This window comes from Myotis yumanensis, unplaced genomic scaffold (genome assembly GCF_028538775.1).
Source record: "Myotis yumanensis isolate MYYU_CA2020_CCGP unplaced genomic scaffold, mMyoYum1.0.hap1 SCAF_5, whole genome shotgun sequence".
NCBI classification, from domain to species: Eukaryota; Metazoa; Chordata; class Mammalia; order Chiroptera; family Vespertilionidae; genus Myotis; species Myotis yumanensis.
This window is the reverse complement of record NW_027223756.1, coordinates 99,897,476-99,910,199: the sequence shown is the minus strand read 5'-3', so window position 1 is coordinate 99,910,199 and position 12,724 is coordinate 99,897,476.

Here is a 12,724-nt window from a genome sequence, read left to right as displayed (position 1 = left end):
GTAAATATAAAGAATATTCTCTTCATTTATCAGCTTCATACACATATTCTGAGCTATACAAACAGCAATTCTAATGTTGGAAGCACTTTCTTTGGAAAAACAACATCTAGAGTAACCGGAATTGTAAACGTTATCATTACTCTCCTAATTTGAGAGATTTCTACCTCTAATCTCGGTGATTGAACTAGGCCATAAAGATAGAACGGCTCTATTTACCCGCATTTAAAGTGTTTCTTACATGTTTTGAATCATTTCCAGGGAATATCAATGTGAATTTTAAGAGTATCACCAAAAGTAGACAGTTTTCCTAGAAGTATACACTTGAATCTTCCATATTCATATTGTGTCATTCCTAAAACGCCAGTCTAATCAGAATCACCTGTAAATATAAACATTATTCTCTTCATTTTTCAGCATAATACACATATTCTGAGCTATACAAACAGCAATTCTAATGTTGGAATCACTTTCTTTGGAAAAACACCATCTAGAGTAACTGGAATTGTAACATTATCATTACACTCCTAGTTTGAGAGTTTTCTACCACAAATATCGGGGATTGAACTAGGCCTTTCTGATAGAACGGCTCTATTTATCCGAATTTCAAGTGTTTCTTACATGTTTCTAATCATGTCCTGGGAATATCAATGTGAATTTTAAGAGTATCACCAAAAGTAGACAGTTTTCCTAGAAGTATACATTTGAATCTTCAATATTTATATTGTGTCATTCCTAAAACGCCAGTATAATCAGAATAACCTGTATATATAAAGAGTATTCTCTTCATTTACCAGCTTCATACACATATTCTGAGTTTTATAAACAGCAATTCTTAAGGTTGGAAGCACTTTTTTTGGAAAAACAACATCTAGAGTAACCGGAATTGTAAACATTATCATTACTCTCCTAATTTGAGAGATTTTTCCCTCTAGTCTCGGTGATTGAACTAGGCCATAAAGATAGAATGGCTCTATTTACCCGAATTTAAAGTGTTTCTTACATGTTTCTAATCATCTCCCGGGAATATAATTGTGTATTTTAAGAGTTTCACCAAAAGTAGACAGTTTTACTAGAAGTATACACTTGAATCTTCAATATTTAAATTGTGTCATTCCTAAAACGCCAGTCTAATGAGAATCACCTGTAAATATAAAGAATATTCTCTTCATTTATCACCTTCATACACGTATTCTGAGCTTTATAAACAGTAATTCTTAATGTTGGAAGCACTTTCTTTGGGAAAACAACATCTAGAGTAACTGGAATTGTAAACATTATCATTACTCTCCTAATTTGAGAGATTTCTACCTGTAATCTCGGTGATTGAACTAGGCCATAAAGATAGAACGGCTCTATTTACCCGAATTTAAAGTGTTTCTTACATGTTTTGAATCATTTACCGGGAATATAACGTGAATTTTAAGAGTATCACCAAAAGTAGACAGTTTTCCTAGAAGTATACACTTGAATCTTCCATATTTATATTGTGTCATTCCTAAAACGCCAGTCTAATGAGAATCACCTGTAAATATAAAGAATATTCTCTTCATTTATCAGCTTCATACACATATTCTGAGCTATACAAACAGCAATTCTAATGTTGGAAGCACTTTCTTTGGAAAAACAACATCTAGAGTAACTGGAATTGTAAACATTATCATTACTCTCCTAATTTGAGAGATTTCTACCTCTAATCTCGGTGATTGAACTAGGCCATAAAGATAGAACAGCTCTATTTACCCGCATTTAAAGTGTTTCTTACTTGTTTCTAATCATCTCCCGGGACTATAATTGTGTATTTTAAGAGTTTCACCAAAAGTAGACAGTTTTACTAGAAGTATACACGTGAAACTTCAAAATTTAAATTGTGTCATTCAGAAAACGCCAGTCTAATCAGAATCACCTGTAAATATAAACATTATTCTCTTAATTTTTCAGCATAATACACATATTCTGAGCTATACAAACAGCAATTCTAAGGTAGGAATCACTTTCTTTGGAAAAACACCATCTAGAGTAACTGGAATTGTAACATTATCATTACTCTCCTAATTTGAGAGATTTCTACCTCTAATCTCGGTGATTGAACTAGGGCATAAAGATAGAACGGCTCTATTTACACGAATTTAAAGTGTTTCTTACATGTTTCTAATCATTTCTCGGGACTATAATTGTGTATTTTAAGAGTTTCACCGAAAGTAGACTGTTTGCCTAGAAGTATACACGTGAATCTTCAAAACTTAAATTGTGTCATTCAGAAAACGGCTCAATTTACCCGTATTTAAAGTGTTTCTTACATGTTTTGAATCATTTCCCGGGAATATCAATGTGAATTTTAAGAGTATCAGCAAAAGTAGACAGTTTTCCTAGAAGTATACACTTGAATCTTCCATATTCATATTGTGTCATTCCTAAAACGCCAGTCTAATCAGAATCACCTGTAAATATAAACCTTATTCTCTTCATTTTTCAGCATAATACACATATTCTGAGCTATACAAACAGCAATTCTAATGTTGGAATCACTTTCTTTGGAAAAACACCATCTAGAGTAACTGGAATTGTAACATTATCATTACACTCCTAGTTTGAGAGTTTTCTACCACAAATATCGGGGATTGAACTAGGCCTTTCTGATAGAACGGCTCTATTTACCCGAATTTAAAGTGTTTCTTACATGTTTCTAATCATGTCCTGGGAATATCAATGTATATTTTAAGAGTATCACCAAAAGTAGACAGTTTTCCTAGAAGTATACACTTGAATCTTCAATATTTATATTGTGTCCTTCCTAAAACGCCAGTCTAATCAGAATAACCTGTATATATAAAGAGTATTCTCTTCATTTACCAGCTTCATACACATATTCTGAGTTTTATAAACAGCAATTCTTAATGTTGGAAGCACTTTTTTGGGAAAAACAACATCTAGAGTAAACGGAATTGTAAACATTATCATTACTCTCCTAATTTGAGAGATTTTTACCTCTAGTCTCGGTGATTGAACTAGGCCATAAAGATAGAACAGCTCTATTTACCCGCATTTGAAGTGTTTCTTACATGTTTCTAATCATCTCCCGGGACTATAATTGTGTATTTTAAGAGTTTCACCATAAGTAGACAGTTTTACTAGAAGTATACACGTGAATCTTCAAAATTTAAATTGTGTCATTCAGAAAACGCCAGTCTAATCAGAATCACCTGTAAATATAAACATTATTCTCTTAATTTTTCAGCATAATACACATACTCTGAGCTATACAAACAGCAATTCTAATGTTGGAATCACTTTCTTTGGAAAAACACCATCTAGAGTAACTGGAATTGTAAACATTATCATTAGCCTCCTAATTTGAGAGTTTTCTACCTCAAATCTCAGTGATTGAACTAGGCCATAAAGATAGAATGGCTCTATTTACCCGAATTTAAAGTGTTTCTTACATGTTTCTAATCATTTCTCGGGACTATAATTGTGTATTTTAAGAGTTTCACCGAAAGTAGACTGTTTGCCAGAAGTATACACGTGAATCTTCAAAACTTAAATTGTGTCATTCAGAAAATGGCTCAATTTACCCGTATTTAAAGTGTTTCTTACATGTTTTGAATCATTTCCCGGGAATATCAATGTGAATTTTAAGAGTATCACCAAAAGTAGACAGTTTTCCTAGAAGTATACACTTGAATCTTCCATATTTATATTGTGTCATTCCTAAAACGCCAGTCTAATCAGAATCACCTGTAAATATAAACATTATTCTCTTCATTTTTCAGCATAATACACATATTCTGAGCTATACAAACAGCAATTCTAATGTAGGAATCACTTTCTTTGGAAAAACACCATCTAGAGTAACTGGAATTGTAACATTATCATTACTCTCCTAGTTTGAGAGTTTTCTACCACAAATATCGGTGATTGATCTGGGCCTTTCAGATAGAACCGCTCTATTTACCCGAATTTAAAGTGTTTCTTACATGTTTCTAATCATGTCCTGGGAATATCAATGTGAATTTTAAGAGTATCACCAAAAGTAGACAGTTTTCCTAGAAGTATACACTTGAATCTTCCATATTTATATTGTGTCATTCCTAAAACGCCAGTCGAATGAGAATCACCTGTAAATATAAAGAATATTCTCTTCATTTATCAGCTTCATACACATATTCTGAGCTATACAAATAGCAATTCTAATGTTGGAAGCACTTTCTTTGGAAAAACAACATCTAGAGTAACTGGAATTGTAAACATTATCATTACACTCTTAATTTGAGAGATTTCTACCTCTAATCTCGGTGATTGAACTAGGCCATAAAGATAGAACTGCTCTATTTACACGAATTTAAAGTGTTTCTTACATGTTTCTAATCATTTCTCGGGACTATAATTGTGTATTTTAAGAGTTTCACCGAAAGTAGACAGTTTTACTAGAAGTATACACGTGAATCTTCAAAATTTAAATTGTGTCATTCAGAAAACGCCAGTCTAATCAGAATCACCTGTAAATATAAACATTATTCTCTTAATTTTTCAGCATAATACACATACTCTGAGCTATACAAACAGCAATTCTAATGTTGGAATCACTGTCTTTGGAAAAACACCATCTAGAGTAACTGGAATTGTAAACATTATCATTACTCTCCTAATTTGAGAGTTTTCTACCTCAAATCTCAGTGATTGAACTAGGCCATAAAGATAGAATGGCTCTATTTACCCGAATTTAAAGTGTTTCTTACATGTTTCTAATCATCTCCCGGGAATATAATTGTGTATTTTAAGAGTTTCACCAAAAGTAGACAGTTTTACTAGAAGTATACACTTGAATCTTCAATATTTAAATTGTGTCATTCCTAAAACGCCAGTCTAATGAGAATCACCTGTAAATATAAAGAATATTCTCTTCATTTATCAGCTTCATACACGTATTCTGAGCTTTATAAACAGTAATTCTTAATGTTGGAAGCACTTTCTTTGGAAAAACAACATCTAGAGTAACTGGAATTGTAAACATTATCATTACTCTCCTAATTTGAGAGATTTCTACCTGTAATCTCGGTGATTGAACTAGGCCATAAAGATAGAACGGCTCTATTTACCCGAATTTAAAGTGTTTCTTACATGTTTTGAATCATTTACCGGGAATATCAACGTGAATTTTAAGAGTATCACCAAAAGTAGACAGTTTTCCTAGAAGTATACACTTGAATCTTCCATATTTATATTGTGTCATTCCTAAAACGCCAGTCTAATGAGAATCACCTGTAAATATAAAGAATATTCTCTTCATTTATCAGCTTCATACACATATTCTGAGCTATACAAACAGCAATTCTAATGTTGGAAGCACTTTCTTTGGAAAAACAACATCTAGAGTAACTGGAATTGTAAACATTATCATTACTCTCCTAATTTGAGAGATTTCTACCTCTAATCTCGGTGATTGAACTAGGGCATAAAGATAGAACGGCTCTATTTACACGAATTTAAAGTGTTTCTTACATGTTTCTAATCATGTCTTGGGACTATAATTGTGTATTTTAAGAGTTTCACCGAAAGTAGACTGTTTGCCTAGAAGTATACACGTGAATCTTCAAAACTTAAGTTGTGTCATTCAGAAAACGGCTCAATTTACCCGTATTTAAAGTGTTTCTTACATGTTTTGAATCATTTCCCGGGAATATCAATGTGAATTTTAAGAGTATCACCAAAAGTAGACAGTTTTCCTAGAAGTATACACTTGAATCTTCCATATTTATATTGTGTCATTCCTAAAACGCCAGTCTAATCAGAATCACCTGTAAATATAAACATTATTCTCTTCATTTTTCAGCATAATACACATATTCTGAGCTATACAAACAGCAATTCTAAGGTAGGAATCACTTTCTATGGAAAAACACCATCTAGAGTAACTGGAATTGTAACATTATCATTACTCTCCTAGTTTGAGAGTTTTCTACCACAAATATCGGTGATTGATCTAGGCCTTTCAGATAGAACGGCTCTATTTACGCGAATTTAAAGTGTTTCTTACATGTTTCTAATCATGTCCTGGGAATATCAATGTGAATTTTAAGAGTATCACCAAAAGTAGACAGTTTTCCTAGAAGTATACACTTGAATCTTCAATATTTAAATTGTGTCATTCCTAAAACGCCAATCTAATCAGAATAACCTGTATATATAAAGAGTAGTCTCTTCATTTACCAGCTTCATACACATATTCTGAGTTTTATAAACAGCAATTCTTAATGTTGGAAGCACTTTTTTTGGAAAAACAACATCTAGAGTAACCGGAATTGTAAACGTTATCATTACTCTCCTAATTTGAGAGATTTTTACCTCTAGTCTCGGTGATTGAACTAGGCCATAAAGATAGAACAGCTCTATTTACCCGCATTTAAAGTGTTTCTTACTTGTTTCTAATCATCTCCCGGGACTATAATTGTGTATTTTAAGAGTTTCACCAAAAGTAGACAGTTTTACTAGAAGTATACACGTGAAACTTCAAAATTTAAATTGTGTCATTCAGAAAACGCCAGTCTAATCAGAATCACCTGTAAATATAAACATTATTCTCTTAATTTTTCAGCATAATACACATATTCTGAGCTATACAAACAGCAATTCTAAGGTAGGAATCACTTTCTTTGGAAAAACACCATCTAGAGTAACTGGAATTGTAACATTATCATTACTCTCCTAATTAGAGAGATTTCTACCTCTAATCTCGGTGATTGAACTAGGGCATAAAGATAGAACGGCTCTATTTACACGAATTTAAAGTGTTTCTTACATGTTTCTAATCATTTCTCGGGACTATAATTGTGTATTTTAAGAGTTTCACCGAAAGTAGACTGTTTGCCTAGAAGTATACACGTGAATCTTCAAAACTTAAATTGTGTCATTCAGAAAACGGCTCAATTTACCCGTATTTAAAGTGTTTCTTACATGTTTTGAATCATTTCCCGGGAATATCAATGTGAATTTTAAGAGTATCACCAAAAGTAGACAGTTTTCCTAGAAGTATACACTTGAATCTTCCATATTTATATTGTGTCATTCCTAAATCGCCAGTCTAATCAGAATCACCTGTAAATATAAACATTATTCTCTTCATTTTTCAGCATAATACACATATTCTGAGCTATACAAACAGCAATTCTAATGTAGGAATCACTTTCTTTGGAAAAACACCATCTAGAGTAACTGGAATTGTAACATTATCATTACTCTCCTAGTTTGAGAGTTTTCTACAACAAATATCGGTGATTGATCTGGGCCTTTCAGATAGAACGGCTCTATTTACCCGAATTTAAAGTGTTTTTTACATGTTTCTAATCATGTCCTGGGAATATCAATGTGAATTTTAAGAGTATCACCAAAAGTAGACAGTTTTCCTAGAAGTATACACTTGAATCTTCCATATTTATATTGTGTCATTCCTAAAACGCCAGTCTAATCAGAATCACCTGTAAATATAAAGAATATTCTCTTCATTTATCAGCTTCATACACATATTCTGAGCTATACAAACAGCAATTCTAATGTTGGAAGCACTTTCTTTGGAAAAACAACATCTAGAGTAACTGGAATTGTAAACATTATCATTACTCTCCTAATTTGAGAGATTTCTACCTCTAATCTCGGTGATTGAACTAGGCCATAAAGATAGAACGGCTCTATTTACACGAATTTAAAGTGTTTCTTACATGTTTCTAATCATTTCTCGGGACTATAATTGTGTATTTTAAGAGTTTCACCGAAAGTAGACTGTTTGCCTAGAAGTATACACGTGAATCTTCAAAACTTAAATTGTGTCATTCAGAAAACGGCTCAATTTACCCGTATTTAAAGTGTTTCTTACATGTTTTGAATCATTTCCCGGGAATATCAATGTGAATTTTAAGAGTATCACCAAAAGTAGACAGTTTTCCTAGAAGTATACACTTGAATCTTCCATATTTATATTGTGTCATTCCTAAAACGCCAGTCTAATGAGAATCACCTGTAAATATAAAGAATATTCTCTTCATTTATAAGCTTCATACACATATTCTGAGCTATACAAATAGCAATTCTAATGTTGGAAGCACTTTCTTTGGAAAAACAACATCTAGAGTAACTGGAATTGTAAACATTATCATTACTCTCCTAATTTGAGAGATTTCTACCTCTAATCTCGGTGACTGAACTAGGCCATAAAGATAGAACGGCTCTATTTACACGAATTTAAAGTGTTTCTTACATGTTTCTAATCATTTCTCGGGACTATAATTGTGTATTTTAAGAGTTTCACCGAAAGTAGACTGTTTGCCTAGAAGTATACAAGTGAATCTTCAAAATTTAAATTGTGTCATTCAGAAAATGGCTCAATTTACCCGTATTTAAAGTGTTTCTTACATGTTTTGAATCATTTCCCGGGAATATCAATGTGAATTTTAAGAGTATCACCAAAAGTAGACAGTTTTCCTAGAAGTATACACTTGAATCTTCCATATTTATATTGTGTCATTCCTAAAACGCCAGTCTAATCAGAATCACCTGTAATTATAAACATTATTCTCTTCATTTTTCAGCATAATACCCATATTCTGAGCTATACAAACAGCAATTCTAATGTTGGAATCACTTTCGTTGGAAAAACACCATCTAGAGTAACTGGAATTGTAACATCATCATTACACTCCTAGTTTGAGAGTTTTCTACCACAAATATCGGGGATTGAACTAGGCCTTTCTGATAGAACGGCTCTATTTACCCGAATTTAAAGTGTTTCTTACATGTTTCTAATCATGTCCTGGGAATATCAATGTGAATTTTAAGAGTATCACCAAAAGTAGACAGTTTTCCTAGAAGTATACACTTGAATCTTCCATATTTATATTGTGTCATTCCTAAAACGCCAGTCTAATCAGAATCACCTGTAAATATAAACATTATTCTCTTAATTTTTCAGCATAATACACATACTCTGAGCTATACAAACAGCAATTCTAATGTTGGAATCACTTTCTTTGGAAAAACACCATCTAGAGTAACTGGAATTGTAAACATTATCATTACTCTCCTAATTTGAGAGTTTTCTACCTCAAATCTCAGTGATTGAACTAGGCCATAAAGATAGAATGGCTCTATTTACCCGAATTGAAAGTGTTTCTTACATGTTTCTAATCATCTCCCGGGAATATAATTGTGTATTTTAAGAGTTTCACCAAAAGTAGACAGTTTTACTAGAAGTATACACTTGAATCTTCAATATTTAAATTGTGTCATTCCTAAAACGCCAGTCTGATGAGAATCACCTGTAAATATAAAGAATATTCTCTTCATTTATCAGCTTCATACACATATTCTGAGCTTTATAAACAGTAATTCTTAATGTTGGAAGCACTTTCTTTGGAAAAACAACATCTAGACTAACCGCAATTGTAAACATTATCATTACTCTCCTAATTTGAGAGATTTCTACCTCTAATCTATGTGATTGAACTAGGGCATAAAGATAGAACGGCTCTATTTACACGAATTTAAAGTGTTTCTTACATGTTTCTAATCATTTCTCGGGACTATAATTGTGTATTTTAAGAGTTTCACCGAAAGTAGACTGTTTGCCTAGAAGTATACACGTGAATCTTCAAAACTTAAATTGTGTCATTCAGAAAACGGCTCAATTTACCCTTATTTAAAGTGTTTCTTACATGTTTTGAATCATTTCCCGGGAATATCAATGTGAATTTTAAGAGTATCACCAAAAGTAGACAGTTTTCCTAGAAGTATACACTTGAATCTTCCATATTTATATTGTGTCATTCCTAAAACGCCAGTCTAATCAGAATCACCTGTAAATATAAACATTATTCTCTTCATTTTTCAGCATAATACACATACTCAGAGCTATACAAACAGCAATTCTAATGTTGGAATCACTTTCTTTGGAAAAACACCATCTAGAGTAACTGGAATTGTAACATTATCATTACACTCCTAGTTTGAGAGTTTTCTACCACAAATATCGGTGATTGATCTAGGCCTTTCTGATAGAACGGCTCTATTTACCCGAATTTAAAGTGTTTCTTACATGTTTCTAATCATTTCCTGGGAATATCAATGTATATTTTAAGAGTATCACCAAAAGTAGACAGTTTTCCTAGAAGTATACACTTGAATCTTCAATATTTATATTGTGTCATTCCTAAAACGCCAGTCTAATCAGAATAACCTGTATATATAAAGAGTATTCTCTTCATTTACCAGCTTCATACACATATTCTGAGTTTTATAAACAGCAATTCTTAATGTTGGAAGCACTTTTTTGGGAAAAACAACATCTAGAGTAACCGGAATTGTAAACATTATCATTACTCTCCTAATTTGAGAGATTTTTACCTCTAGTCTCGGTGATTGAACTAGGCCATAAAGATAGAACAGCTCTATTTACCCGCATTTAAAGTGTTTCTTACTTGTTTCTAATCATCTCCCGGGACTATAATTGTGTATTTTAAGAGTTTCACCAAAAGTAGACAGTTTTACTAGAAGTATACACGTGAATCTTCAAAATTTAAATTGTGTCATTCAGAAAACGCCAGTCTAATCAGAATCACCTGTAAATATAAACATTATTCTCTTAATTTTTCAGCATAATACACATACTCTGAGCTATACAAACAGCAATTCTAATGTTGGAATCACTGTCTTTGGAAAAACACCATCTAGAGTAACTGGAATTGTAAACATTATCATTAGCCTCCTAATTTGAGAGTTTTCTACCTCAAATCTCAGTGATTGAACTAGGCCATAAAGATAGAATGGCTCTATTTACCCGAATTTAAAGTGTTTCTTACATGTTTCTAATCATCTCCCGGGAATATAATTGTGTATTTTAAGAGTTTCACCAAAAGTAGACAGTTTTACTAGAAGTATACACTTGAATCTTCAATATTTAAATTGTGTCATTCCTAAAACGCCAGTCTAATGAGAATCACCTGTAAATATAAAGAATATTCTCTTCATTTAAAAGCTTCATACACGTATTCTGAGCTTTATAAACAGTAATTCTTAATGTTGGAAGCACTTTTTTTGGAAAAACAACATCTAGAGTAACCGGAATTGTAAACATTATCATTACTCTCCTAATTTGAGAGATTTCTACCTCTAATCTCGGTGATTGAACTAGGCCATAAAGATAGAACGGCTCTATTTACCCGAATTTAAAGTGTTTCTTACATGTTTTGAATCATTTACCGGGAATATCAATGTGAATTTTAAGAGTTTCACCAAAAGTAGACAGTTTTACTAGAAGTATACACTTGAATCTTCAATATTTAAATTGTGTCATTCCTAAAACGCCAGTCTGATGAGAATCACCTGTAAATATAAAGAATATTCTCTTCATTTATCAGCTTCATACACATATTCTGAGCTTTATAAACAGTAATTCTTAATGTTGGAAGCACTTTCTTTGGAAAAACAACATCTAGACTAACCGCAATTGTAAACATTATCATTACTCTCCTAATTTGAGAGATTTCTACCTCTAATCTATGTGATTGAACTAGGGCATAAAGATAGAACGGCTCTATTTACACGAATTTAAAGTGTTTCTTACATGTTTCTAATCATTTCTCGGGACTATAATTGTGTATTTTAAGAGTTTCACCGAAAGTAGACTGTTTGCCTAGAAGTATACACGTGAATCTTCAAAACTTAAATTGTGTCATTCAGAAAACGGCTCAATTTACCCTTATTTAAAGTGTTTCTTACATGTTTTGAATCATTTCCCGGGAATATCAATGTGAATTTTAAGAGTATCACCAAAAGTAGACAGTTTTCCTAGAAGTATACACTTGAATCTTCCATATTTATATTGTGTCATTCCTAAAACGCCAGTCTAATCAGAATCACCTGTAAATATAAACATTATTCTCTTCATTTTTCAGCATAATACACATACTCAGAGCTATACAAACAGCAATTCTAATGTTGGAATCACTTTCTTTGGAAAAACACCATCTAGAGTAACTGGAATTGTAACATTATCATTACACTCCTAGTTTGAGAGTTTTCTACCACAAATATCGGTGATTGATCTAGGCCTTTCTGATAGAACGGCTCTATTTACCCGAATTTAAAGTGTTTCTTACATGTTTCTAATCATTTCCTGGGAATATCAATGTATATTTTAAGAGTATCACCAAAAGTAGACAGTTTTCCTAGAAGTATACACTTGAATCTTCAATATTTATATTGTGTCATTCCTAAAACGCCAGTCTAATCAGAATAACCTGTATATATAAAGAGTATTCTCTTCATTTACCAGCTTCATACACATATTCTGAGTTTTATAAACAGCAATTCTTAATGTTGGAAGCACTTTTTTGGGAAAAAACAACATCTAGAGTAACCGGAATTGTAAACATTATCATTACTCTCCTAATTTGAGAGATTTTTACCTCTAGTCTCGGTGATTGAACTAGGCCATAAAGATAGAACAGCTCTATTTACCCGCATTTAAAGTGTTTCTTACTTGTTTCTAATCATCTCCCGGGACTATAATTGTGTATTTTAAGAGTTTCACCAAAAGTAGACAGTTTTACTAGAAGTATACACGTGAATCTTCAAAATTTAAATTGTGTCATTCAGAAAACGCCAGTCTAATCAGAATCACCTGTAAATATAAACATTATTCTCTTAATTTTTCAGCATAATACACATACTCTGAGCT